The following is a 27,294-nucleotide window of genomic DNA, read 5'->3' on the forward strand; positions in this document are numbered from 1 at the left end:
GCAACCTTGATGGCAGAAAGTGAGGAGGAATTAAAGAACCTTTTAATGAGGGTGAAAGAGGAGAGCGCAAAATATGGTCTGAGGCTCAACATCAAAAAAACAAAGATCATGGCCACTGGTCCCATCACCTCCTGGCAAATAGAAGGGGAAGACATGGAGGCAGTGAGAGATTTTACTTTCTTGGGCTCCATGATCACTGCAGATGGTGACAGCAGCCACGAAATTAAAAGACACCTGCTCCTTGGGAGAAAGGCGATGGCAAACCTAGACAGCATCTTAAAAAGCAGAGACATCACCTTGCCAACAAAGGTCCGTATAGTTAAAGCTATGGTTTTCCCAGTAGTTATGTATGGAAGTGAGAGCTGGACCATAAAGAAGGCTGATCACCGAAGAATTGATGCTTTTGAATTATGGTGCTGGAGGAGACTCTTGAGAGTCCCATGGACTGCAAGAAGATCAAACGTATCCATTCTTAAGGAAATCAGCCCTGAGTGCTCACTGGAAGGACAGATCCTGAAGCTGAGACTCCAATACTTTGGCCACCTCATGAGAAGAGAAGACTCCCTGGAAAAGACCCTGATGTTGGGAAAGATGGAGGGCACAAGGAGAAGGGGACGACAGAGGACGAGATGGTTGGACAATGTTCTCGAAGCTACAAACATGAGTCTGACCAAACTGCGGAAGGCAGTGGAAGACAGGAGTGCCTGGCGTGCTCTGGTCCATGGGGTCACGAAGAGTCGGACACGACTATACGACTAAACAACAACAACAAAACCATTTAGAAACCTTTCTTGGCATTAGGTGGTATATAAATTTATTATTATCAGTATTAACTATTATAACAGTAACGTTGAAGAGGGTTGGGAGGAAATTAAGATATGGAAACATCTGGAAGAATTCACAGGAGCTGAGATTTCAGGGCATGGTCTGCCGTGCTTTATGCTGAGGAACCTCAGGCCTGGGGGCCGAATGTAACCCCCACTCCAGGCTTTCCTACCTGCCCCCGCTTGTCAGGTTGAAAAGTGTCTGTGTTCGTGGATGTGTTGAAAGTAGCTGCTGGCGCAAATTTAAAATTTGCATTCATTGCCACCCACTTTTGCCTCTGGCTCTAGCATGCAGCCCACAAAGTCTACCTGGAAGGGAATGTGACCCCTGGGCTGAAAAAGGTTCCCCACAGCAAAGGCCATGGGCCAACGTCACTGCGGAAAAATGCTGCTGCTGGAAAAATGCTGACGTCTTCTTTCTCTGCTGCAACAATTTCCCTACCCACCTTTATGGTTGTTGCCCAGTCGTCGTCGTCCCCCCATCTATCTCATCACACTGTTTTATTATTCAGGAGAGCCTCTTGATTAGAAGAGTCCCCCAAGGCATTTACAAATAAAAAAATTCCTTTCATTAGGATGTTGTTAACTTTTCAAAGAAAATTTTTAATTTTTCTCTTCTTTTAAATAAGAGAGAGCATTAAAAAAATGAGCAGGACTAATCAAGCCGCATTTATTCTGATGGTGTTTTCTCCTCTTCTTCCCGCAGCCCAGCTCTGGTCTCTGAAAGGCACTGACGACATTCCCAGTTTGCCTGGCTCTTCAGAAATTGCTCCTGGTTGCCAGAACGTCCTCTTGGATGGTGCCCATGTAACACAAACCTATGCATACGTGTTTATTTTTTACCAAGGATCTCAAGCTTCCCTATATGGATCTCCTCCCACTCGATTGTAGTCTCACACCAACCCTGGAAAATAGGTTAGGCTGAGACACAGTTACTGGCCCATGAAAATTCACCAGCATTTAATAATGAATTTCTCCAGGCACACCCAGCTTTTTCTAAAAGTAGCTTTCCCTAATGTAAGAAATATCTTTATGTTAATTTTACCAATACACATAATTTTTATGCTTATTTTACCCCAGTGTCTGCATTTTTGGACACATTATGCAGCTGGGGGGTGGAATGCTATTTAAAATTCAGAAGAATGCAGATTTTTAAGGAAGGCTGTGATTTTGAAGGATGCGGGTGGCGCTGTGGGTTAAACCACAGAGCCCAGGACTTGCTGATCAGAAGGTCGCGGTTCGAATCCCCGCGACAGGGTGAGCTCCCGTTGCTCGGTCCCTGCTCCTGCCAACCTAGCAGTTCGAAAGCACGTCAAAGTGCAAATAGATAAATAGATACCGCTCCGGCAGGAAGGTAAACGCCGTTTCCGTGCGCTGCTCTGGTTCGCCAGAAGTGGCTTAGTCATGCTGGCCACATGACCCGGAAGCTGTACGCCGGCTCCCTCCGCCAATAAAGCGAGATGAGCGCCGCAACCCCAGAGTCGGTCATGACTGGACCTAATGGTCAGGGGTCCCTTTACCTTATACATGTATGTATAGAAAATCTATCAATGTATGTAAATCTATCAATGTTTATCAGAGGCTTTTGATATCATTGACTGTTACATCCTTCTGGACCGTCTAGAGGAGCTGGGAGCTGGGGGCACTGTTATACAGTGGGTCCCCTCCTTCCTCCTGGGCCGTGTCCAGAAAGTGGTGGGGGGGATGAATGTTCAGACCCCTGGGCTTTCACTTGTGGGCTCCATCCTCTTCCCCATGCTTTTTAACATCTATATGAAGCCGCTGGGAGAGATCATCAGGGGGTTTGGGCTGGGTGTTCATCAATATGTGGATGATACCCAGCTCTACCTCTCTTTTAAATCAGAACCAGTGAAGGCGGTGAAGGTCCTGTGTGAGTGTCTGGAGGTAGTTGGAGGATGGATGGCGGCTAACAGATTGAGGTTAAATCCTGACGAGACAGAAGTACTGTTTTGGGGGGACAGGGGGCGGGCTGGTGTGGGGCACTCCCTGGTCCTGAGTGGGGCAACTGTGCCCCTGAAGGACCAGGTGCGCAGCCTGGGAGTCATTTTGGACTCACAGCTGTTCATGGAGGTGCAGGTCAATTCTGTGTCCAGGGCAGCTGTCTACCAGCTCCATCTGGTGCATAGCCCACGCACTGTCTCGCCAGAGTGGTACATCTCCCGCTTGGACTACAGCCATGCGCTCTGTGTGGGGCTACCTTTGAAGGTGACCCGGAAACTGCAACTAACCCAGAATGCGGCAGCAAGACTGGTGACTGGGAGTGGCCAAGACCATATAACACCGGTCTTGAAAGACCTCCATTGGACGTTTCCAAGCACAATTCAAAGTGTTGTTGCTGACCTTGAAAGCCCTAAATGGCCTCATCCCAGTATACCTGAATGAGCATCTCCACCCCTATCATTCAGCCTGGACACTGAGGTCCACCTCCGAGGGCCTTCTGGCAGTTCCCTCCCTGCGAGAAGTGAAGTTACAGGGAACCAGACAGAGGGCCGTCCTCCCATCAGATGTCAAGGAAATAAACAACTATCTGACTTTTAGAAGACATTTGAAGGCAGCCCTGTTTAGGGAAGTTTTTTATGTTTGATGTTCTCTTGTGCTTTTAATTCTCTTTAGAGCTGCCCAGAATGGCTGGGGAAACCCAGCCAGATGGGCAGGGTATAAATAAATTATTATTATTATTATTATTGTTATTATTATTATTATTATTATTATTATTATTATTATTATTAATAATTTGCTTTTTTCTGTTTTTAGCTATTCTTATTTTTTTATCTGGAAGCTTCCTTGAGTTCCTGTCAGGCAAAAAGCTAGGTAGGTAGGTAGGTAGGTAGGTAGGTAGGTAGGGAAAGAAAGAAAGAAAGAAAGAAAGAAAGAAAGAAAGAAAGAAAGGTAATCTAGTTCAACCCCCTTCAATGTAGGCATATAAGAAGAGGAAGAACCGAGTTCAATGTCTTCCCAGTCACTACCCTCACAAAGGGGATGGTCAGTGAAAGTCTCCTCTTTGCACAACCAAGTCCCTATTTCCTATCCTTCAGACCACCCAGGGCATAGCATCATTCCAGGTACGCTTGTGTAGGAAATGGTGGCCTGTGGCAAATAGGAAGATGGCAATAGTACTAATTGCAAATCTCCCCGGCCGCCCACACACACAAAAATCTTGCAGCAATTTTCTTTTTTGCCCCACAATAAAACCAGAAATACACTCCTTTATATGTGTAGGAGAGAAAAACAAACTGAGCTGAAACTTCTCTTTGGAAAATGTCCAGCTCAGCTCTAGAGCACACAAAGTGCACACTTCAGAATCAGCAGTCCATTTTCTGCCTTTTGGCCTCCAACGCCAGGAGGGTGTGTTCTCCACCTCCTCCCAGCCTTAGGTTGGAGGAAAGGTTGACCGCTGAGGAGGAAACCATAGGAAGCATTAGGAGGCTCTGCTTCAAAGGCCATGTATGTCCTGGGAGAGCTCATTAGCCTTGATTGCAGCATGAAACATGCTTCAGAGTGCAGAACGGAGTGCAGAACGAAGGCTTTGAGATTGCTTGGCTGGCAAGAGAGCAGAGCCCAGTGTAATTGCCAGAGCCGCTGCTAGGGAGCTGGCAGTCCAAACCTATTATTCCTTTCTTTAATTACGATCATCTCCTGCCCTCACCCTCAACAAACCCAGGACTTTCCAACAATCAGAGCACTCACTGCTTCCACTTGGCAACATGCAAGTCAGCCTTGCCAGATCTGAATGATGGTAGCAAAGGAAAGGAAGGGGCTGGCAACGGACTTGTTAAAAATTTCAACTGATGGTTGGCAACAAAGTCTATACAGTATATTGTTCTTCTTTAAAAACTTTGGGTTACATTTGCCACCCAGAGGGAAATGCTTCCAGAGGGCTGCCCCCTCCTTGATCTCACCACTCCTCAATGTCTTGGCAAGAGCAGGTGAGAAGCAGTAGGAATGTCGGGGTCACAGGCTTTGAGGATCAGAAGCAGGGCCTTTAGTCAGCTACGGGCTTTGGAAGAGGCCCAGCAATGTAGCTTGTTTTTTCCCCCAACAAGTAAAACAAATTTGGAGGGGTGGTGGTGGAATTGTACAGTAGCCCAAAGCATCCAAATGCATTTTCAACTTGAGAGAGGTGTGTTGCAAAAAGGCATTAAAATTACTCAGTACCTGAAATCTCCCACCTATTTTAGAGTTTCCCCCCATCACCAACAAACAAACATTTACTCAGAAGTACGATTAAATCTGGCCAGGCTCACTTCCAGGAAAGAGTGCAAACAACTAATGCCCATATAGAGTACTGTGGAGCAGGAAGTCTTCACTTCAGACTGAAAACCCTTGCAGTGTACTCAGCACAAGAGGAGAATTCGTTGAGTGCAAATTTAAATTTTTGTTCTAGAACCTTATCAATAAGTAAGAGAGGCCCCTCAGGCTACTTATAACAAGCAGCTTCAATTAAAATTCCCAGCCAATTAAACCTGCATTGTTGAAGTATTCCCACAAATCAGTTAGTTAACAGAGGCAAGACTAGGGTGTGTGTGTGTGTGTGTGTGTGTGTGTGTGTGTGTTCATACTTTTCTGTTTCAGGAGAAAGAAGTAAATCACCAGGCAAATAAATTAGAAGTTGAGCAGGCTTAAGTGAAGAAGCTGGAGTGAAGCAAGGCAAACACCACAGAGATGCTCCAAATTTAGATTTGCTAGATTAAACCATTAAACCTGGCAAGGGATGGGGAGAGCCTGGAGTTATTTCCCCAGGGGACCACACATTGGAAGCACTTTCCTTTGCATTAACCACTACTAGCTCGCCTGCGCCTTTTCATCTCTGAAAGGAAAGGACTCCCTTTCTTCTACCTGTGAAAAACAGACACTATCTTCTTCATTTAGGTCTACATGATTGCTCTGTGCTGAAATTAGTTTCACAGAAACACAGCTGGAGTCGCCATGGCAGCATTTTGTCTCTCTTCCTAGAAGAAATTCTTCCACATGCTGTCAGTCTCAATGGGCTTCTCATTACTGCCACCATGGTCACCTTCTCCATGCATGCATTCAAAACAATGTGTGGGAAGGCAAACTGGGTAGGGGGAGAGGGTGCCTGCTTACTCCCAGTGACTCCATACACACAGCAGACATGTACCATCTCCAATGCAGAAAGAGGTGAAGATGCAGGATAGATAAAAGAAATGACTTCTTCAAGTATGGCAGAGTTAAACAATGGAGCTCGCTCCCCCAGGAGGCAGTGAGGCCACCAACATAGATGGCTGTAAAAGAGGATTAAACATATTCATGGAGGAGTGGGCCATCACTGGTTACTAACTATGATGGCTCTGAACACCAGTTGCTGGAAGCCACTGGAGGGGAAAGTGCGCTTGCACTCAGGTCCTGCTTGTGGGCTTCCATGGTCATTTGGTTGGCTGCTGTGAGAACAGGATGCTGGGCTGGATGGGCCACTGGGCAGATTTAGCTCTCCTAATCATTGACAGTTGCCTATGTTGGCTGGAGCTGATAGCAGTTGTAGTCCAACAACATATAAAGGACCTTGCTGGATGGGTTGGGGGTGTTGACCTCAAATGCCTTTTATTCAGCTAGCACACAGAAGAAGTAAAGGACTGATAGAGAACCTCTATCAGTTCAGATTGTGGTTCAGCCACTGTTGTTGGCCACTGTGATAACAAAATGTTGGACAAGATGGACCTTTGACCTGATCCAGCAGCCAGGCTCTTCTGATGTTCTTATGATCCATTCAGTTTCATTGGTAAAATTGCACCATATACCTTCCGTGGCATTTGTTGGCCCAAACTCAAATTCAGTGCTCTGATCCAGAAACATGTGCATCCTGGGCCATTGAAGTGGAGGAAATGTGTGGATGCAGCTCTACTTCCCCCATCAAAGGAAGTGGGGAAGCCACTTGTGGCCAAAAGAGATGCATAGGTACCTCACATGTGGCTCCCATACCCAGGAGAAAAAATTGTTCATTGGCTGTGATGCATCAAAATCAAAAAGGCACCTGAACAATACTGGAGAGGATTTTCCAGAGCCAATTTAAATCCCCGCCAGACCAAAACAAGAATACTAAGTTACACAAACATGCCACCTACTGACACCCAAAGCAGCTCCAACAATGTGGGTAACTGTGCAATAAATATCTGTAAATTGTGCTTAAGGGTTGGGAATTTGCTAACCATAACAGCAAGGCTGATGTGCAGAAGCTGAGATTTAAATCACAGGCAACCCCTTTGGCATGTATCCAAAAACAGATTTCTAACGATTGCCTGCATGGACGCTTGCCACAGCCTCAGCTAAATTATTTCCTCCCCAGACTTTGGCTGTAAATAACATAACAAGCATCTTGACCTGCTAAGACAACTAGGGACCTTGATCTATGGACAAAAATTGCCTATCTCGTATCCAATTTTCAGGGGCTCTTACACCCAGAGTGGCAGCAGGACTGTGAAGCAGCTTCCATGGCTAGTCTCACCTATTTGTTGTCCCTGAGTCAAAGTAAAGTTATGGTGCAGAAGGGAAACTTCATTTCCTTCCCCACCCCCAACACTGGCATCATTCCAGCTCTACCTGGACAGGTGAGGAGGTGAGGAGGGGAGGCTGCAGTGAATTTGGGGCTGCACAGATGCCCTGGAAGAGCCAAGATGGTGATCCCACTCAGTGCATCCACAGCCCCCACCTCATGACCACTTTGCCCTATTGCAGCCTCATCCAGGTAAGCTGAAGAGGAACCAGGGTTGGGGAGGGCATCTCTGTGGCTCCACCCACCCAACTCACCCCAATTCCTCTTTCTCATTTATGTATCTAGATGTAAGTATGTTGTGGAAGGGAAAAAAAATCAAACCTTCGCATTGTGATTAGGGTAAAATTCTGCTCTGTTTATTAAGCCGAGGCCATTGCAGTATGCATACAGCATACTATTAGAATGCATACAGCTTACTATTAGAATGGGAGACGAAAGATGAAGAGGTAAAATCAGTTATGATTAAAGGGGCACAAGATGTAGGTCACAACATTATGATGGAAGATTGGGAAAAATTATAGAAAACTGATTTAAAATTTACAGATTGTTCCCCATTGAAGGAGAATTACATGAAGATGAGGTACAGATGGTACACGACACCAGTGCAGTTAGGGAAAATGTACAAAACTAGTTCAAATATATGTTGGAGGTGTAAGGAAAAGGAGGGGACATTTTCTCATATGTGGTGGGATTGTAAGGTAATTAAAAACTTTTGGGAAATGATATACAACAAGTTGAAGATAATGTTCCATTTAACATTTGTTAAAAAACCTGAAGCATTTTTGTTAGGGATTGTAGGGAAAGATCTGACCAAGAAGCTGAAAAACATATTCATGTATGCAACAACGACCACGAGAGTTTTAATAGCACAAGGATGGAAGACCGAAGAAACCCCAACTAAAGAATCACGGCAAGAAAAATTGATGGACTATGCAGAACTGGCAAAACTGACATACAAGCTACGGTACAAGGATAACTGTGACTTTAAAGATGAGTGGAAACCCTTTACAAAGTATTTGAAGACGCAACAAAGTGAACTGGACTCCTTGGCTGGCTTTGAATAAACATTCACAAACTTTTTATTGTTAATAATCAGCTAAATAGTTTGAGGATCTATACAACTGTGTAACATGCAGAAAACAGCACTTTTAGAGAAATCAAAGGCTGGAACTGAGGGAAGCCATGGGGTGGGGGAGGATGGGTTCTGTGAGGGGAGGGAGGGGGAGGGAGGAAAATGGGGGGAAATAAGGATGATATGTTTCTGGATAATATGTTTTGTTTTAATTTTGAATAAAAAAGTTATTAAAAAAAAGATGAGGCTATTGCATTGAAGAAGTTGCAATCTTCTGAGTTGATTGATGGGAGGTCAGCAATTTTTATAGGCACAACAGAGCTATCACAATAGGAAACTACAAGAAAAACACATGAAAACTGCATTGCTGATCGAAAACCATACTCCTTTTACTTTTTCTCTCCGCTTCATATGACTCTCGTTTTTCCACTCTAAGGGAGACCTGGCCTTCAGATAGAAACAGGCCCAGACTGTGACAGTCCTGGCAGACCCCAGACACAGACTGTATTTCCTAGTCACCCACATGCACACCTGTGTACCCACATCTGTTAGCAATAACATGCTGTGGTGAGGGAGAGAGATATGTAAGAGGAAAAGACTTGGTAGTTTAACATGGTAGTTTCAAGCAGTGCTCCTGATGGAGCTGCAAGAGCACTTTTGCCTAGAAAACTCTCAACATTCTGCAACCATTCCTTTTGTGCAGCCTGGTGCTGTCCAGATATTATGCACTACAACTCCCATTGGCCACAGTCAGCAGAGTTGTGCTGCCTGGCACTGGTGAGAACTGTCTTCCAGGTCCTTTGGACGACACCAGGTTGGGGAAGACTGCTTCTGAATGTTTGCAAAACCTCAAGGGTTTTGTCAAGTGTCAAAAATGAAGGTTCACACACACTCATCATCTTCTCCTTAGAAAGTTAGGCTAAGGGAGGAGGGAGGCCGACATGGGATGGGACCCACCACGCTACCTGGGCAATCCACTGTGCCGATTGGCAGAAGCTAAAAAAGTAGACTCAAGAAGCTAAAAAAGTAGACTCAAAAATGTCACCTCTGTTGGGATCATGGGAAGCAGAGTTTCAGGAAATTAGACTTCACACAAAGGGAGACAAGAACCTGCAAAGCAGACTTCAAGTGAGTGGTGAGTTGGACTTCTGTTTAGTTTGGAAATCCTAAGGATTTACAAGGACTCTTGTGCCTCACCCCCCAAGTGGTGTATGAGTGGGCTGGGGGGTTACAAAGGGATAGTAGCAAACGCCTGAACACACCATGTTTCAAAACAGGGATGGAGGCAGGAGGACACGAGTAAGCCCAGCCCCAAACATCTCTGTGCATGTGTGATCCCATGAACATTGGTCCTGACCTTCCCGTGTTGAGTGGGAAAGGTGTGCAGGGTCATCCTTGTTTTTACGAGCGTTCACTAGACTGCAAAAGAACCTTCTGTGCTTTATCAGGGTATCCATTTGCAAGGAAGGTTCTGCCTTATACAGAGTTGGATCATTGGTCCACATCCATGGGTACTGGCTACACCAGGGATGCAGAACATGTGCCCCCCCCCGAATTTGCTGGGCTCAAAATCCCCCCAGCCCCAGTGGTCAGGGGTGATGGGGTTTAGAGTCCATCACCATCTGGAAGGCCACAGGCTTCCCAGCCCTCCTCCATCCTGGCTGGCAGCAGCTCTCTGGGGATTCAGACAGGACTCTCCCCCCAGCCTTGTCTGGAGTGCCAGGGCTGACACCTTGGGTCTCCTGCAAGCACAGCATGTGCTATGCCACTGAGCTGTGACCCTCTGGGAATAATTATGCCTGGAAAGTTGTACACTGATATTCTGAGGGTGGGGGAGGATGCAAGAACTGAACCACCTATTTCTATTTCCTTTTTTGTGCTGGTCCCCAAAATACCCTCAGTGATGTTAAAAGAAACATCATCTTCACTTTAAAACCTTAAAAATGAAACGTGTTTTTTCTCTACAAAAATATCACCTTCATATGGTTGTGCAAACCAAGGTTATTCCTGCACCATAAAATGTCCTTCCTGGATTCTGCCTCATTAATCTCTGCTTGGAGAACAGAGATTTTCTCCTCTGCCTTATTTTCCATGAGGATCTCTTCCCCGCCTGACCCACTTTACTTGTCTCCTCTGCACCTCTCCAGGTCTCCCTTCCAGGTCAGCAAGCACAGCCAGACATTCACTGCCTAAAACAAAGCCTGCTCCCTGGCCTGCTTTGCAGCCTCATGTTGGGCTTACCACCTTCAGCTGCTAAAGAGAAGGATTTCAATTGACCAGGCAAAGTGATTTAGAAGTTAATAAATGCTAAGGGCAGGTCTATAAATCACACTGTCCAGGATGTGACCTGGGCAGAGGGTTTAACAAGGTAGCAAGAGGGATTTTATTTAAAAGCCATTTATCTGGAAAGGCCCAATGCAAAAGAGCTACACAACTCTTTTGGAAAACAATGCTGCTAAACATTGAACTGTGCAAGACATGATCTGGAACTGCTGCTGGAACTGCTGGACTTTGACAAGAATTGAATCTCCACAAACCTTGTAGGGGCAGCACAGGAGCTAGGGGCTGATCCACACAAAATGAACGATTGATGTCTTCAATATACAGGCCAGCCTGTATCATAGAATTGTAGAGTTTGAATGGACCCCAAGGAATAGCAATTTAAACATTCAGAATTAAAAACAGATTAAACGTCTTAGTTACACATTAGTTACTTTATTTACTATGAGTGTGAACATGGCTGGGAAGAAGAGGTCTGGAGGGTGGCAACATGAGAACAGGCCTTTTCTGCAGTGCTCCCCACTTGTGGAATGCTCTTCCCAGGGAGGTTCATCCTGCACTTTCATTATACATCTTTAGGCATCAGACGAAAAATTCATCTTCAACCAGTCCTTGGCTGGCCAGTCCTTTTTTCTAGAAAAATAAGTGCTGGTTCTCAACATGAAGTTGCTGCAGTAAGTGCCACACTTCTTGACAACAACAACAAAGAGGTGCCAGCACTGCGGATCTTTGAGTCCCCCCTGGAAAAAACACACTGTGGCTGACTAACATTCTAAGTCCTTTTAAATGTGTTTATGAGAATGGGATGTCATGGGTTGGGTTTGGTTCTTGCTTTTATATACTATATACTATGTATTTTGTGTTTTTATTTTGTTTTTATATGCTGCTGAACAGGACAGCGGCATAGGGAAACATTTTGTTGCAGGTCACACTTCCAAGAAAGATGACTCTGAGCATGTGCAGAATCTAAAACAGAGACAGGAGACCTGTGGGGCCTTCCTGGCACTGCTGGACTGCAACTCCCACCAACCCTGAACCCTGGCCATGCTAGCTGGGGTGAGGGGAGCTGGAGTCCAGCAATGTCTGGAGGTCCCCACAGCTTCCTCCCCCCAATCTAAAGCAGGCATAGGCAAACTCAGCCCTCCACATATTTTGGGACTACAACTCCCATCATTCCTAGCTAACAGGACCAGTGGTCAGGGACGATGGGAATTATAGTCCCAAAACATCTGGAGGGCCAAGTTTGCCTATGCCTGATCTAAAGGGTCTGGACAGAATAAATGCTGCTGAGTGACTGTAGTCACATCGTAACAGCCTCAAAACAGCCAAATGGGGTGACCTTTCCATTTGTAAATAAGCAACTATGACAACGGAGGCCAGCCCCCAATGCTTCTGGGAAGCCAAACCTCCCTTCGCAGGCTAAAAACACATGTTTCCACATTCTTGGAGAAACGACTGCCTCTGTCTCTCCCTCCAGAACCCACAGTGAACCAAATCAAGAAATTGCCTCTTTAGCTGAAGTGAAAAATCACTGAAAAGAAGGCTTCAGAAATGAACAGCTGAATCTAGTTTGTAAGGGAAGAACTCAAAGGCACTCAAATAAAGATTCTGGGAGGAGAAAAGGATGCAGGAGGAAAGTGCTCTTAAAGAGAACTATGGGGCTTCCAGCAAGGTAGTTAACCTCTTGTTCTGAGATGACTTGCCTTGGAGCCTTGACTGTGAATCTGCACCTGTCTACACACACTCATCTCGTAAATGTGAATGTTAATAGAGGGTTTACTCTTGGATGGGTTTACTCCATGTATGGCCAACCTGCAGCATGGCTTCATGTTGATGAGCTGGATCAGGATATTGACATGCTGAAACATGTGCAGAGAAGGGCAACCAAGTTGACCAAGGGCCTGGAAACCAAGCCTCATGAGGAATGGTTCAAGGAACTGGGTATGTTTAGAGAAGAGAAGGCATAAAAGGTGATGTGATGGCCATCTTCAAATATCTGAAGAGCTACAACACAGAAGATGAAACAAGTTTATTTTCTGCTGCTCCAGCGGGAAGGACCCAAACCACTGGATTCAATTGACAAGAAAGAGATTCTAACCACACATCAGGAATAATTTTCTGTATGTAAGAGCTGTTCAACAGTGGAATGGATTGCATCTGAAGGTGGTGGACCCTCCTTCATTGGAGGTTTCTAAACAGAGGTTGGATGACCATGACAGAGGGATTCTTTAGCTGTGATTCTTGCATTGCAGTGGTTTGGACTGGATGATCCTTGGGATCCCTTCCAACACTACAATTCTATGATTCTGTGTGTGAGGAAAGGGAAGTGTTCTCTTCTGCATGGATTTTCCCAAGGAAAATCAAGAATGCACAGTGGAATTGACTTTCATCCATGTGCATAGTGTGCACTGCTACAAGACTTCGGTGCATCTTCATCATATGTGTTTGAGTGCATGAATACTTTAACACAGGAAAGAAGGAAGTACCTTAAGCATGCCCCCCCCCCCAGCTGCTACCTCTGAGGGAGTTTTAGAGCATTGCAAAAACAGACAGGGCCTTTTCAGTGCTGGTTCCCTGGTTCAGGAATCCTCTCGCCAGTGAGATTTTCCTGGAACCATCATTAGCATCCTTTTGCTGACCAGTAAAATCTACTCTCCTCTCCTAAGCATTATGGTGATTTTGCTCTTTATTGGTTTTACATTTTTGTTGCTGTTTTACTGAGTTGGGTTCAAAGACCCTGCACTTAAAGCCTAAGAGATATGGGCACACAGAAATGTCTGTGATATCAAGGACCTGTTCTCTGGGATTGCATGCACAGTTCCTCAACTTTACTGGGCAAAAACTGTTGGTAGTTAGCAGGCAATTGAGCATGACAGAAATATCAAGGCAAGGGGTTATCACTGCTTGTGCCTGTATTGAAGCCATTAAGCAAACTTGCTGGGTCCAAGAGCCAGCATCCAACATAATCTCTATTACAGCCCCTCTATTCCAGAATATATTGTTAATGCACCATTGCTATTGCTTCTGTTTCTGGCTTGCTTTATGACATGGCAGTGCTCCAGAATATTCTATTGATCTTGACACTGTCACTTAAGATAACCAAGAGGTCCAGTGCTGAGTTCTCATTCATTACCCCAACAGCTGCAACAGCCTAGGGCCACTTTAGCAACAGCAAAGCAAACAGCAGGTTGCTTTGTCATATGGCACCTAACACATCCCCAAACATAAGCTCCTTTGAGCCCCTTTGGCTTGCAGGAACAGGATGATTAGCAGGTACTGGGGCAAAGCTCAGCATGTAGGACCACCCATATCTCCATCTTGCTGGCTAAAGGAATCAAAGAGTCTCCTCCTTGCTTCATTATCAAACTGCCCCACCCATCCCCACCTTTCCTCCTTCCCAAGGATCCCAAGATGGCCAGCAACAAAGTAACAAAACAATGTAACTAAATTTTAAATAATATAAACAGGTTAAAAATGCCTAGAAAGCACTGAGAATGTCTAATTTTTTTTTAAACAACTGCATGTAAAAATGTTTTCAAATAAATAAATAAATTGCATCATACCCTCAATCTACTAATCTCAAGGTTGCTGGGAACTTTAAGGCAGTGCAGCATGAAGAGTGAACACCACACTATGGCCAAGAATTTCCTCAAGCTTCTGGCTGTGACAGCAGCTCCAAATTGTGGAGACCTCCATCCCATGGAATAGGAAGAAATCAGTCAGGCACCCACTACAAGCTAATGGAATTCCCTCCATTGACAAGTACTATGAATGCAGGTAACATGACATTGATTTAAAGATTATCAGCCAAGGAGCTAAACAGCTGTGACTAAAATGCTCCAGCCTGGAGAATGACTCAGTGTTAAGGGATCAAAAAAGGGAGCATCCAAAATGGGAGAAGTCACCTAGCTGTGCATATCAGAATGATAATGCTCTGTGGCCAGGAGGCTCAGAGGATCATTCTGCAGGACATCAGTATGAATTGCAAAAAGGAGAAAAAGAAGATTAATGGAGGTGAAAAAATAACAGCTCTAAGAGCAACGTACAGTATTATCACATCTTACACACATTTCACTTGTGCAGTTTCAGCCTTGTAAAAAGCAGTTAAAGGCAGGGTGGTTGAAAATGCACTAATTCCATGCATGCATGGGTTTTCTGCCATGAAAAGAGCTTTTAAGTTCTCTGACTATAGCACCCTCCAGATCTTGTAGTAGCACTTGCTAGTACAATTAATTTTAAACCACCCTTTCTCCCAAAGGATCTCAGGATGGTTCACAAGATAGTCAAAGGAAACCTACAACAAACAATTATAAAATATTAAGCCTCATCATAATCACAACCCAGCAACTGACAAAAATAACAACTAATTTGTTTCATGTGTCACCAAGCTCCCAAAGGAAAACATGTGTTTTTAACTGACAATGCACAGCTGTCAGCAAAGGGAGGGGGCAACATTGCGAAGTGTAAGGAATTCTGCAGCTGAGGTGCCGAAACTGAGAAGGCCCTGTCCAGAAGGCTATGCTCATTGATGGAACCATGAGCAGATGTCAAGGCAGAGGTTTCTGGGCTGCAGCTCCCATCTCCCCTGACTACTGGGACATGCCACCTGGGCTGCCAGGAGAGCCATTCCATCAGCAAGTGTTGAGTGGAATGAGGAACTGATCCTTGCCCTATTGCCATGCCAATCCCACTTTCCCACTGTTAGTCAATAAATATTTGGCCCAATTCTCACCCAACACCTGGTGTCCCGTTTCAGTTATTTTTGCCAATCATTCTGTTTTCACAGAATGCACCTGCCTGGGCAATAATTCACATAAGCTTTAAGAGACACCATGCTTCAAAGGTTTTTAAAATGGTGTGAGTGAGCAGAAAGATGATGTGACGATTTTGCTCTAGGTACACCAGGTAAGCTTCACAAGAGAGAATTTTCCATAGCCAGGTGGCCACAACAGAAAAGGTTCTCTTTCATGTTGCCACCCTCTGCACTACAGACAGAGGGGAGAGAAGGGCCTCAGTTGCTATCTAGATGGCACACATGGAAAGAGATATCCCTTTAGGTGACTTGTGAGGGGTCACTTCTCTGAAGTTTTCTGCTTTTAAGGAACAAATACAAAATGGGCTTAAGTGGGGAAAGCGTAATATACATTTTTTAAAGGAAGATGCATAAATTTAAAATGAGAATATTTCTGCAGGTTTTTAATATAAAAAATACATAAATGGGACAGAATGGATTTATGACTGAAACTGAAATGGACCAGAAAGAGATGGATCCATCCATCCCCAGTAAAGTGTGATGGGTTTTCCTTATTTCAAACGTTAAAGCTACAACACAAGCAATGAACAAGCTTGGTAAAACTCATAATGCAGGCAGGCTATTTCCCAAAGGAATAGCTTCATGGTGAGGTCCCCTTGCATAGGTTTGCCTGTACGTTGCCTGTAGTTCTTGGGTGGATGAAATTTTAAATAAATTAAATGATGCACAGGTTACAGTGGAGGGAAAAGAAAAAGCATTCTCTCACTTTGAAACAAAGAGCAGGATGTCTCCATTACTCAAAAGGGCACAGTTCTGCCTTGCCGGCAGTCCTGAGCAGCTCCCACTTTCACCTATTAATAAGGCTATTAACCCAGATTGAGTGTAGTCAGGGATGTCACAACCAACCACATACTAATATTCCCAGAAGAAGGGAAACCACTGAAACAGGAATACAAAAGGAAAGGATGCTAAGGAGCTTTGGGGATGTCTCACTTGTTCCTTGGTTTTCAGGTGTTCAGCAGCAGGTGTGTGCTGCCTCTTCAGCTTCATACTGCCCCTTAGTCCTGGAACACTTTCCAAAGATGTTCTGCATTGAGATTCCAGCTAACATCCACCAGCTTCAATGCAGTAGGCAGGCAAATATTTGCAAAGGGATTCTTTGCAAATCCCTCAACATGTGCTCCACGTGCTGAAAATGTATTTGCTAAAACTGGTTTTGGGGAAACTATGCAAATGAAGAGCAAAGCAAAGAGCCAGATTCTGGACTTGCATTCAGGGCTAGAAAACGTATTCTGTTACAGGTATATAATGAAGAAATTTAACAATGCCATTCTATAACAGCAATCAGTTCAACAGTAAAGTAAAATGGCACCTCCACTACCTCTCTTTTTGTTTTAGCTGCAAAGGTCACCTCTGCAACAAACATTTAAGAACACAAGATGAGTCTGCTGGATCAGGCCAATGGTCCATATATTATAGCATCCTGTACTCACAGTGGCCAACCAGATGCTTGTGGGAAACCAGCAAGCAGGACCCAGGCACAGGAGCAGCCCTCTCCCCTCCTGTGGCTCCCAGCGAGTGGTATGCAGAAGCAGTGCTGCCTTCCAGCTGTGGAGAAACAGCAAAGCCATCATCAATAGTCCTCTCCATGAATTTGTTCAATCCTCTTTTAAACCATCCAAGTTGGTGGCCATCCCTGCCTCCTGTGGGGGTGAGTTCCATAGTTTAACTCTGCACTGCATGAAGGACTTTATTTTGTCTGTCCTGAATCTTCCAACATTCGGCTTCACTGGATGTCCACAAATTCTAGTATTTAATGCACATTGCTTCCCCCAGAGAATCTTGCACACTGTAGTTTGTTAAGGTGCTGGGAATTGTAGCTCTGTGAAGGATATCTGACAGTTCCCAGGATTCTTTGGGGAAAGCCATATGTTTTCAATGTATGGTGTGGATGTGACCAAAGATGACTGAAGACTCCTTTCCAGTCACTTAAAGAACTGTGTATTATAATGCTAACCCCACAAGTACTGATGTATAGGTACTTTCTCATAGCAAAAATTAATGAAGTCATTCCACACAGCTAAATATGATTCTGGTTTGGACAGCCCTCTCTTCACCATCTTGACTCAAAAAGGCTTCCAAACAGTGATGAAGATGGCCAAGCACACGTCGTCGCCCCCCCCCCCCCCGAATGCTTGAGCTGAGCTTTCTGACGATAGCTCAAGAGGTTTCCGCACATACGGGTGACAAACAGACCAACAAAGGGACAGTTCATTTGTGCCTTGCTGAGAAGTGGGGTAAAGAGAGAAAACTTTTTAAACACACATACACACTTTGATACCCTCTTGCCCAGTTTACTCTCTGGACTCTGCGCTGCCCCCTCCTCTCTTACCATCCTAGCAGGCTCCAGGGACACTTATTATTGAAATCCAATATGCACTGCAAGCACATTGTTTTGATTGCGGCTCAGCGCCCTGGGCATAGCAAAGCCAGCCACTGAAGGTGTAGCCTTATTGGAGTTCACCGATTGGGTCTGCGTTGCTCTGTGACAGGAGGAAGGAAGTCAAAATGACACCGAGTTGGTTCAAAGAAAGAGTTTATTCTGCTCTCCGGATAGCAGAAGGCACTTGCGTGGTGAGTCCACAGCAAGTCCAAAGAAATGACAAGTTTCATGCAGTATATATACCCTCCAGGCACCCTCTCCCTCCTTCCAACCACGTCAGCTTGTATACGTAGGTTGACATCACATATGTTCCTGCTCCGGCACTCTTAACCATAAAAGGGATTTCCTTCCTGCACTCCTGACCATAAAAGGATATTCCTGTTCCTACTCCTATCTTGGAGCAAGAGGTCACTACTTCCGAGAACATGCTCTGGCGTTAGTCCCAGACTTGGGTCTCTGCGTCATTTGTGGTCAGGACATAAGATATGTCTTTGTCTGTTCTACTGGTAAAGTCAAGGCCAGTCTTGCCGTCAAACTGATAAGGGAGAGAGCTGTGTTCTTGTTTTGCATTTGCTCAACGGCTAAAGTTTATGCATTTTAGCTAAGGAGAAATGGGGATTTTGGTGCAGTTTAAAAACTGCCTGCACAGTCAGTTTTGGGTTTTGGAAACCCATTCCTTCAAAGGCAAGAAGCCCTTGCTACTTTGGTTCCACCTCTGAAACAGGTGCAGGGCTGGGGCTGTATTAGTGGATCTGATTAACCCAGCGGCCAGCTCCCAAGCCCTTCTTCATCTGAAATCAAACCACCGGTCTCTTCACTACAGCTGCATAGGAATGAGGCCATTTATAATCATTTCGCAAGACGTTGCCCCTTGCTCCTCTCCCTCCCTCTGCTGCTCCCTGTTTGCAGTCTGTAATCATCTGCTCCCAGTGTCAGCTTTTCAGTCACACCAAATGCTTTGAAGAAGTGAAGGCAGGCAGGCACAGCTAGAAAGCCACACAGCCTAAGAAACACCCCCCCCCCGCCACCCCAAGCTGGAGACACGTGTGTGTGTGTGTGTGTGTGTGTGTGTGTGTGGTGCAATTTTCTTTTTCCTTTTATCATTTCAAGGAGATACTGGGTACCAGCAGATACTGAGGTCTGTGCATATATAAGACCCATTCTGGATGCCACACTTTTAAGCATCCCAGCAGCAATAAGTAAATTATCAATGAGTAAATTAAAAGGTTAAAGGTCAAGCCGCAATTTTTGGACCATTCAACTTAAGCAATTTTTGGACCATTCAACAATCACCTTACAACTTTCTCACAGCTACTGTGACTTTACTTTATGCATGTGACAAAGCAGTCTTAACCTTATAGCTTATGTCATAAAGCTGTTTTCTTTCAGGTGCAACAAGGCTCTTTGCTGCCACCTGCACCATTGTTTCAGAGCACATTTGAGGCAGGTTCTTTTCCTCAAAGAATTCTGGGCACTGTAGTTTGCCCCTCAGAGTTAAAATCCCCAACTTTAAAGTTACAGTGTGTACTTAGCCTAACACTGCTACCCTTCTGGGAACTTTAAGAAATAGTCCTTTCTTTTTTTTTTGTATTATCCAAATATACACCCTTCCCAACTATGAATTATCTACCAGGTCTATGCCGTTCTCCCTTGTGTGACTTTGTCTGGAAGAAGAGGAGAGTTGGCTTCCCCAGGGGAGTGACGAGGCTTGTCACATGGGAAGAGGTAGAGGCCAGGCTATTTTATACCCTCCAACATTCCTCAGATGAAAACAGGGATATTTTCATTGGAGGAATGTTGGTGGATATGCTGCCCCTTCAGAGTCTGTATTTCTCTCCCCCCCCCCCCAGTACTCACTTTCCCACAACTGACTCTCATTCTCATTGACCCCACTTTTTGGTTCTCCCTAGACCCCACCCCCACGCCGAGCATTTCCTACCAGAGCAAGGGCAAGTGCCAGTTCTACACCAACAGGATGCAGTACATTCACTACCTGAGCAAGTACTTTGGGAGGGCGACCTCTTCTGTTCACTCACACACTTGGCCCCTCCTAAGATGGGATCATGTGATGGGGATCTGTGTCTGTCTCTCTAATAATAATAATAATAATAATAATAATAATAATAATAATAATAATAATTCCCCAGCCACTCTGGGCAGCTCCCAACAGAATATAAAAAACATAATAAAATGTCAAACATTAAAAACTTCCCTCTGCCTGGTTCCCTGTAACCTCACTTCTCACAGCGAGGGAACTGCCAGAAGGCCCTCAGCGCTGGAGCTCAGTGTCTGGACAGAACAATGGGGTTGGAGATGCTCCTTCAGGTATGCTGTCCCCCAAAAACAGAACTTCTGTCTTGTCAGGATTCAACCTCAATCTGTTAGCTGCCGTCCATCCTCCAACCGCCTCCAGGCACTCACACAGGACCTTCACCGCCTTCACTGGTTCTGATTTAAAGGAGAGGTAGAGCTGGGTGTCATCTGCATACTGATGAACACCCAGTCCAAACCCCCTGATGATCTCTCCCAGCGGCTTCATATAGATGTTAAAAAGCATGGGGGAGAGGATGGAGCCCTGAGGCACCCCACAAGTAAGAGTCCAGGGGTCTGAACACTCATCCCTAAACACCACTATCTGGACACAGCCCAGGAGGAAGGAGCAGAACCATTGTATAACAGTGCCCCTAGCTCCCAGCTCCTCTAGACAGTCCAGAAGGATGTTATCGTTGATGGTATCACCTTTATCCCTAGCCCGCCAGAGATCATTGACCAAGGCAGTTTCAGTCCCATGATGAGGCCTGAATTTAAGGGATCCAAAGGGTCTGCATCCTCTAGGCTTGCCTCGAGTTCTTCAGCAACCACCCGCTCCATCACCTTGCCCAAGAATGGAAGATTTGAGATGGGGCGATAGTTGGCCATTTTGGCTGGGTCCAAAGATGTTTTTTTTAAGAAGCAGTTTAATAACTGCCTCTTTCAGCAGGTCTGGGAAGGCTCCCTCACAGAGGGAAGCATTCACCACCCCACAGAACTGATCGCCAAGCACTTCCCCGCTAGCTTTTATTAGCCAGGATGGGCAAGGATCAAGGAGACAGGTGGTTGGTTTCACTTGTCCAAGCAGCCTGTCCACATCCTCGGAGGTAACAGATTGGAGTTGATCCCACTCAACTTGACTAGACAGGACTCCAGCACTCTCCTGCTCCTAGGGTGAAGTCTACCTCTTTCTGAATTTGAGTAACTTTATCTACAAAAAAACTTTGCAAAATTGTTGCAGTAGATCTTGGAGTCTTTACAAGGCACCGGTGGCAAAGGTGGTTCCATTAAATTGTGAACCACCTGAAAGAGTCTTCTGCTGCTGTTTTCTGCAGATGCAAAAGAGGTGGTGAAGAAGCTCCTCTTCACCGTCGCTATCGTCAGATTCAGAATGAGTTTGCGCCACTAGCACTCTAGCCATCTCAGCAATTGTTTCATTGCCCTCAGCTCCAGAGAAAAACGGGGCTGCCCAGGCTCCATGCAATCGAAGAGAGTGCTTTGGAACCAGATAGTCGATAGCCCTGGTTAATGCTGCATTTCAGCAGGCCACCAGGGAATCAGCTGAAAGGCCATCAACATATGATAAAACATCTGCTACGCAGGGGTGAACGAAGGTGTTGTGACACCCGGGGCGGGCCATCACTAAGTAGGGCACATGTGTGGCGTCACTATGTACAGCGCATGCACCATATGTAGTGATGCCGCACATGCGCTGTACATAGTGGTTTGCTGGCGCCGCCGCTCCAATGCCATACGGATGGTGCTGGGATCCTCTGCTCGCGGCTGCAGCTGCGAATGGAGGATCCTCCACATGCGGCTGTGGCAGCGTGATGGCTGCTTGCACCACTGTGAGCCCCCGTGGGGTGCCTTCTTGTCATCCCCCCAGACATGGCAGCCGGGGCGCTCAGCCCCCCCCCCCCCCCGTTGCGACACCACTGCCCCTACCACTCTATGGAAACCATTTGGATCCATTAAGTGGCAGGGGCAGACCATCTGAATCTGTCCCACCTCCCTGCAGAGAAGAAGGGTCGCAGAGAAGTCCAGTTTCACCAGAAAGTGATCCAACCATGGCACTTCTTTTGTTTCGCTTTTGCTTAGTGTCAGATCACCCACATCCATAGAGGTGAATACTAGGTCTAAGACGTAGTTGGCCAAATTTATTCAGGGACAACCCCATGGAGGCCATGCTTTACCACAATGTGGGCTTCAAACCAGTTTTGGACAATGTATCAATACATTGCCCAGCACCCAGAATTGCAACAGGGTCAGTTTGCCCACTGCTAGTAAATTACGAAGTTTTGTGGTACCTATCCCTGAGATGATTATGGGCCGGGACTGGCTACAATGTACAGGCCAAGTGTTTTGTGCAATACTGAAATTACAGAGAATGTAACCCTTGAATTGCAAATATTGCTTTAAAAACAAATGAGACAAAATAGTGGTGCCCCACTTGGCGCAATCCTCCTTCAGTTGCATCTTAAACTGTGTAAAGTGGTACCTCTAGTTATGAACTTAATTCGTTCCAGAGGTCCGTTCTTAACCTGAAACTATTCTTAACTAGAGGCGTGCTTTCGCTAATGGGGCCTCTTGCTGCTGCTGCGCCGCTGGCACACGATTTCCATTCTCAACCTGGGGCAAAGTTCTCAACTCGAGGTAACTCTTCCAGGTTAGTGGAGTTTGTAACCTGAAGTGTTTGTAACCTGAGGCGTTTGTAACTTGAGGTACCACTGTATTTGTGTTTTTGTGTGTGGACTTTGCAGATGGCAATGCCCACTCTGGACCAACACAAAATATGTGGCAAACCTTCCCTACCCGAAAGGCTTCTTTCTCTGTGAAGAATGTCTACAGTATTCCCTTTGTCTGTCTCAAAAGGACAGGCTCAGCTGGTCACCGAGTATGTAACTGTAGGGAGTCTAGGATAACTTGGAATAAATCTAAAGTTAGGAGCACTAGGCCACCCCCTGTGGCTTGTTCTATAATTGATGAGATCTCACACAGTGGACAAAGAATGGGGGGGGGGGTGTAAATAGAGGTGAGATGGAGTTGTAAGGGTCACACTGGGTTGGGATTCAATTCCCTGTGTTGTGGTTCATAGTCATGGAATATGAAATGCACTTAGGTAATGCTAGATTCTTGATTTACTGGTTTTGTGTCCGTGTGCATGTGCACTCAGCCTGCATTTTAAAAGGAACCAACCCAATTTCCAGTCCCAGAGTGACATGCAGACTAGAACACAGTTCACAATTGGATTACACACTTCTCTACATTTTGTAATGAGGCTTGGATTTAAAAACATGTGAACAAAAATGCACGTTTTAGGGAGAAATGAACTGAAAAACATACAAAAAAGTGTAATTTACAGAAAAACTACATACAATTTAAATGCAATTTCTGAGGCTTTTTTTATCTGTAAAAAATAGAGTGGAAGAATGGGCCTTTTGCAACTCGGCAAGCTTCATCATTCTTCCTATTCCATTCTAACCTCCATTGCATCTTAAGTGTCATTTCTAACCAAAAGAATCCTGAGACAGATGGGATGTCTGCCTTAGAAGGGGAGTGTCATAAACTGGCAGGACTATGGGGAGGAGGAAGAGGATCCCGATAAGGGGTGTAGCCAGGAGTGGGACGCACTGGGAGAAGTTGGGGATGGGGAAGGAGAGGTTGGTGTATCTGGAATAACCTCAAGAAGCTAAACCCCCTCAATATAGGAACACCCCCCACAATGGCCCTACAAGATCTGTCTCAAAAACCCTGAACCAAAGAAAAAATCCACATCCCTGTACCTTAATTCTTCAAGAAGCTGGAATAAAATACTGATGGGGCTTCCCCTTACACCTCATTGTGACCATTGAAATAAAACAACTCACAGCCACCAACAAACCCAAAGCCCTACAACTTCTGAAAGACCTCAACCTCAACCGCCACCCAAGATAGATAGATAGATATATCTTTATTGTCATTGTCCCATGCAGGACAATGAAATTGCAAAACTACATAGAACTACATAAAAACTACACAAAACTACCACAAAACTACATAAAACTATATAAAAACTACATAAAAACTACATAAAAACTACATAAAACATTCAAAACCCCCTAAAAACTCTAAAACCCTATTTTAAAATACACTATACTGTAGAAACCCCTTATGCTGCGTTTAGAACCAGAATTGCATTTGCATAGAAACTGTTTCTCAGGCGGCTAGTCCTGGCCTTTATGGCAACCACTGGACCTGACACATGAGAACCATAATACAAGATCAGAAAATGGATGGGAAGAAGTTAGAAAAAGGGACCAAGCAAACACTGGAATGCTTCAGACCGACACACTCAAGTCTTCCTCCCTGACAGACACCTCTGATCAAGACAACACAGCCATCCTTGACTTCACATTCCGAAAGCCAAACACACAACGAAAACCACAGCAGGACATAGCAACCAGACACAACCTGAATCAATGAACTGGTGAAACCATCCCCACCCCCTCCCCACCCTGCACCCCCATCCTGAAGACTCACCCACCCCATTCCTCCCCACCATCACCTCACCCTCCCCACACCCACCTCAACATTCACCCCCAATGCCTCCAACCCCCACCCCTAACCACACACCAAAACCTTTTCAAAATAAAAATTATAAATCTTTTTTATTGAGTTATACATTGCAAATTTAAATTCAAACATTAAACATCCACATCATCATTTAGGATACCCTGAATTCTTTGACTCCCCTCTGCCCTTCCATGGTTACCATTTTTAATCTTTTTCATGATTTCTGTTCTCATCCTGAAGCAAAGTTTTTAACCCGAGGTACTATTTCTGGGATAGCGGAGTCTGTAACCTGAAGCCTCTGTAACCTGAAGTGTCTGTAACCCTAGGTACCACTGTACATTGTAAATTTTTCCCATTCCTTCTTAAAGTTCTTCTCTTCCTGGTTTCTGATTTTCCTGGTCAGTTTCACCATTTTGGCGTAGTCCATCATTTTCATCAGCCATTTGTGTCTGGTCAGATACTTTCCATCTCTGGGTCAGTAGTATCCACGCATACATAAATATTCATTTCTGCTCCTTTGGTATCTCTGCACCTACAATTCCTGATAAAAAGCCTCTAGCTTTTTCCACAAACATTATTTTAAACTCCCCCCCCCAACTCATTATATATCATTTCCCAGAATGCTTTTATTATCTTGCATGTCCACCACATGTGGCAGAACATGCCTGCCTTCTCCTTACATTTCCAACATACATTTGAAGCAGTTCTGTACATCTTTGCTAATTTTATAGGTGTTAAATACCATCAATACATCATTTTCATATACCTCTGGATGCGAACGGGATCCATTCTGGAGCCCTATTTGCATCCTGAGCAGAATGCAACCCGCGTTTGCGTGTGTTGCGATTCGCTGCTTCTGCGCATGTGCGTGATGTCATTTTGAGCATCTGCACATGCGCAAGTGGCGAAATCCGGAAGTAACCCGTTCCGTTACTTCCGGGTCGCCGTTGAACGCAACATGAAAACGCTCAACCTGAAGCGTCTTTAACCCGATGTATGACTGTAGTGCTCCTTCAGTGCACAGCATGCTGTAAATTGTAAGTCCTGCCTCCATAACCTTTCCCAAGATGAAAATTGGATATTTTGCCCAATATCTTGTGCCCAGTGTATGATTACTGATTTAACTTCTTCATCTTTAGTATGCCACACTAGCAACAACTTAGCATTTTGGAAAGTAACTTCATATTATTTTCCAATAAATATTTTTCAAACCTTGAAAATTCCTTACTACATCCAAAGCAAAACCTACCCCCACCGACTCTCCCACCCACCCTCCTCATAGACTTCCACACATGGTACCTACCACCACTTCATACTGAAGTCATGCAGCCCCATTTAGCCATACTCTGAAAAATACAGCACAAAGATTAGCACACAACTAAGAACCGTTCTCTCCTGACTACCTGCCCTCTTCTTACCATGTGGAAGAAAGGAAAAGTAAGGAATTTGGAAGTACCGTATTTTTTGCTCTATAAGATGCACCAGACCACAAGACGCACCTAGTTTTTGGAGGAGGAAAACAAGAAAAAAAACATTCTGAATCTCAGAAGCCAGAACAGCAAGAGGGATCGCTACACAGTGAAAGCAGCAATCCCTCTTGCTGTTCTGGCTTCTGGGATAGCTGTGCAGCCTGCACTCGCTCCATAAGACACATACACACATTTCCCCTTACTTTTTAGGAGGGAAAAAGTGAGTCTTATAGAGCAAAAAATACGGTATACACCAACTGGAACTCTACTTTCCTATCACCCCTCAGTCTCCTATTTTCCAAGTGAAAACACACCCAACTCACTCAATTGTTTCTCAGAAGGTTTGGTTTCTAGGCCCTTTATCATCTTACTCACCCTCCTCACACACGTTCCAGCTTATCTACGTGGCACATGGTCCAGTACAATAGGAAGGACAACGTTGTCCCCTCACCACCTATTGTTTACTTTGGGACCATCTATTAAAGTGGGGAGCAGAAGACACTGAATTGAAGTAATCAATTCTAAACCATGTGCAAACATATATGCTTGACTGTATCATTTACATTTTATATGCATGGAATGTTTCAGGGGGACTGTGACTATGTGAAAAATATTTGTTATATATATATTTTAGAAACTGAAAAATAAAGTTAAGTTGGAGGGTAAGAAAAAGAAAGAAGGAAATCCCCCCCAACCTCTATTGCTGCCATGATGGCTGCCAATGTTTCATTGCACCTGCAATTACTGCTGCTAGATAATTGCCAGGTCTCACCTAAAGACCTTGCATCTAATTGTCCTGATCACTATGCAAAGCAGTTCTCTCCTTTGTGAAGAGTTGCAAAGCTCCTCAATGGAAGTTAAGGAGATCAGAGAAAGCATTCCTCCCAGAAAGCAGGCTTCAATGGCACAACCTGCCTCCGTTCTTTGGCTTAAAGTGGAGACGTTGTGGAAACATAGCTTGAATTCTTTCAATGCAATCTACTGACATGGTTTGAGGGGGGAAAGGCTGCATGCTTTAAGTGTGCATTTGTAAAAAGTCTCTTGTTCAGGAAAAGGTTTTTTCTTCTGTTTCAGAAAATTCTATTTAGTTCCAGAATTTTTTCATCATCATTATCATCAACCACCACCACTGGGTTTACGGCTGTATCTTGCTCAGGGTACTAACTGCTAGCTGTACATTTTAATGAGCTGAGCAGAGAGTATCATAAAAAGTGAAATAATGTTTTGCTTACTTTTTAGCTCCTGTTTTGATAGTATGATATGATATGATTTTCATTTTTATTATATACCATCTTAAAAATTGTTTCACCGATTATTATTAATTGCATTATGCCACAACCTG

The 27,294-nt window shown here is 44.8% G+C and overlaps 1 protein-coding gene across 2 annotated transcripts in view; it reads right to left on the reverse strand.

The window, feature by feature from the left end:
• The window catches only part of LINGO1 (leucine rich repeat and Ig domain containing 1), a 694,970-nt gene that overhangs the window by 587,676 nt on the left and 80,000 nt on the right, over window positions 1-27,294 (reverse strand). Inside the window, exon 1 of one of the 2 annotated variants that reach the window (XM_077934576.1) lies at window positions 16,952-17,030. The exons of the other annotated variant lie outside the window; for it this stretch is intronic. The gene's annotated coding sequence lies outside the window, so the exon portion shown is untranslated. Of the gene's footprint in view, window positions 1-16,951; window positions 17,031-27,294 lie in introns of those variants that run through there. 2 annotated transcript variants of the gene reach the window in all.

Source organism: Podarcis muralis, chromosome 9 (genome assembly GCF_964188315.1).
Source record: "Podarcis muralis chromosome 9, rPodMur119.hap1.1, whole genome shotgun sequence".
Taxonomy (NCBI): domain Eukaryota; kingdom Metazoa; phylum Chordata; class Lepidosauria; order Squamata; family Lacertidae; genus Podarcis; species Podarcis muralis.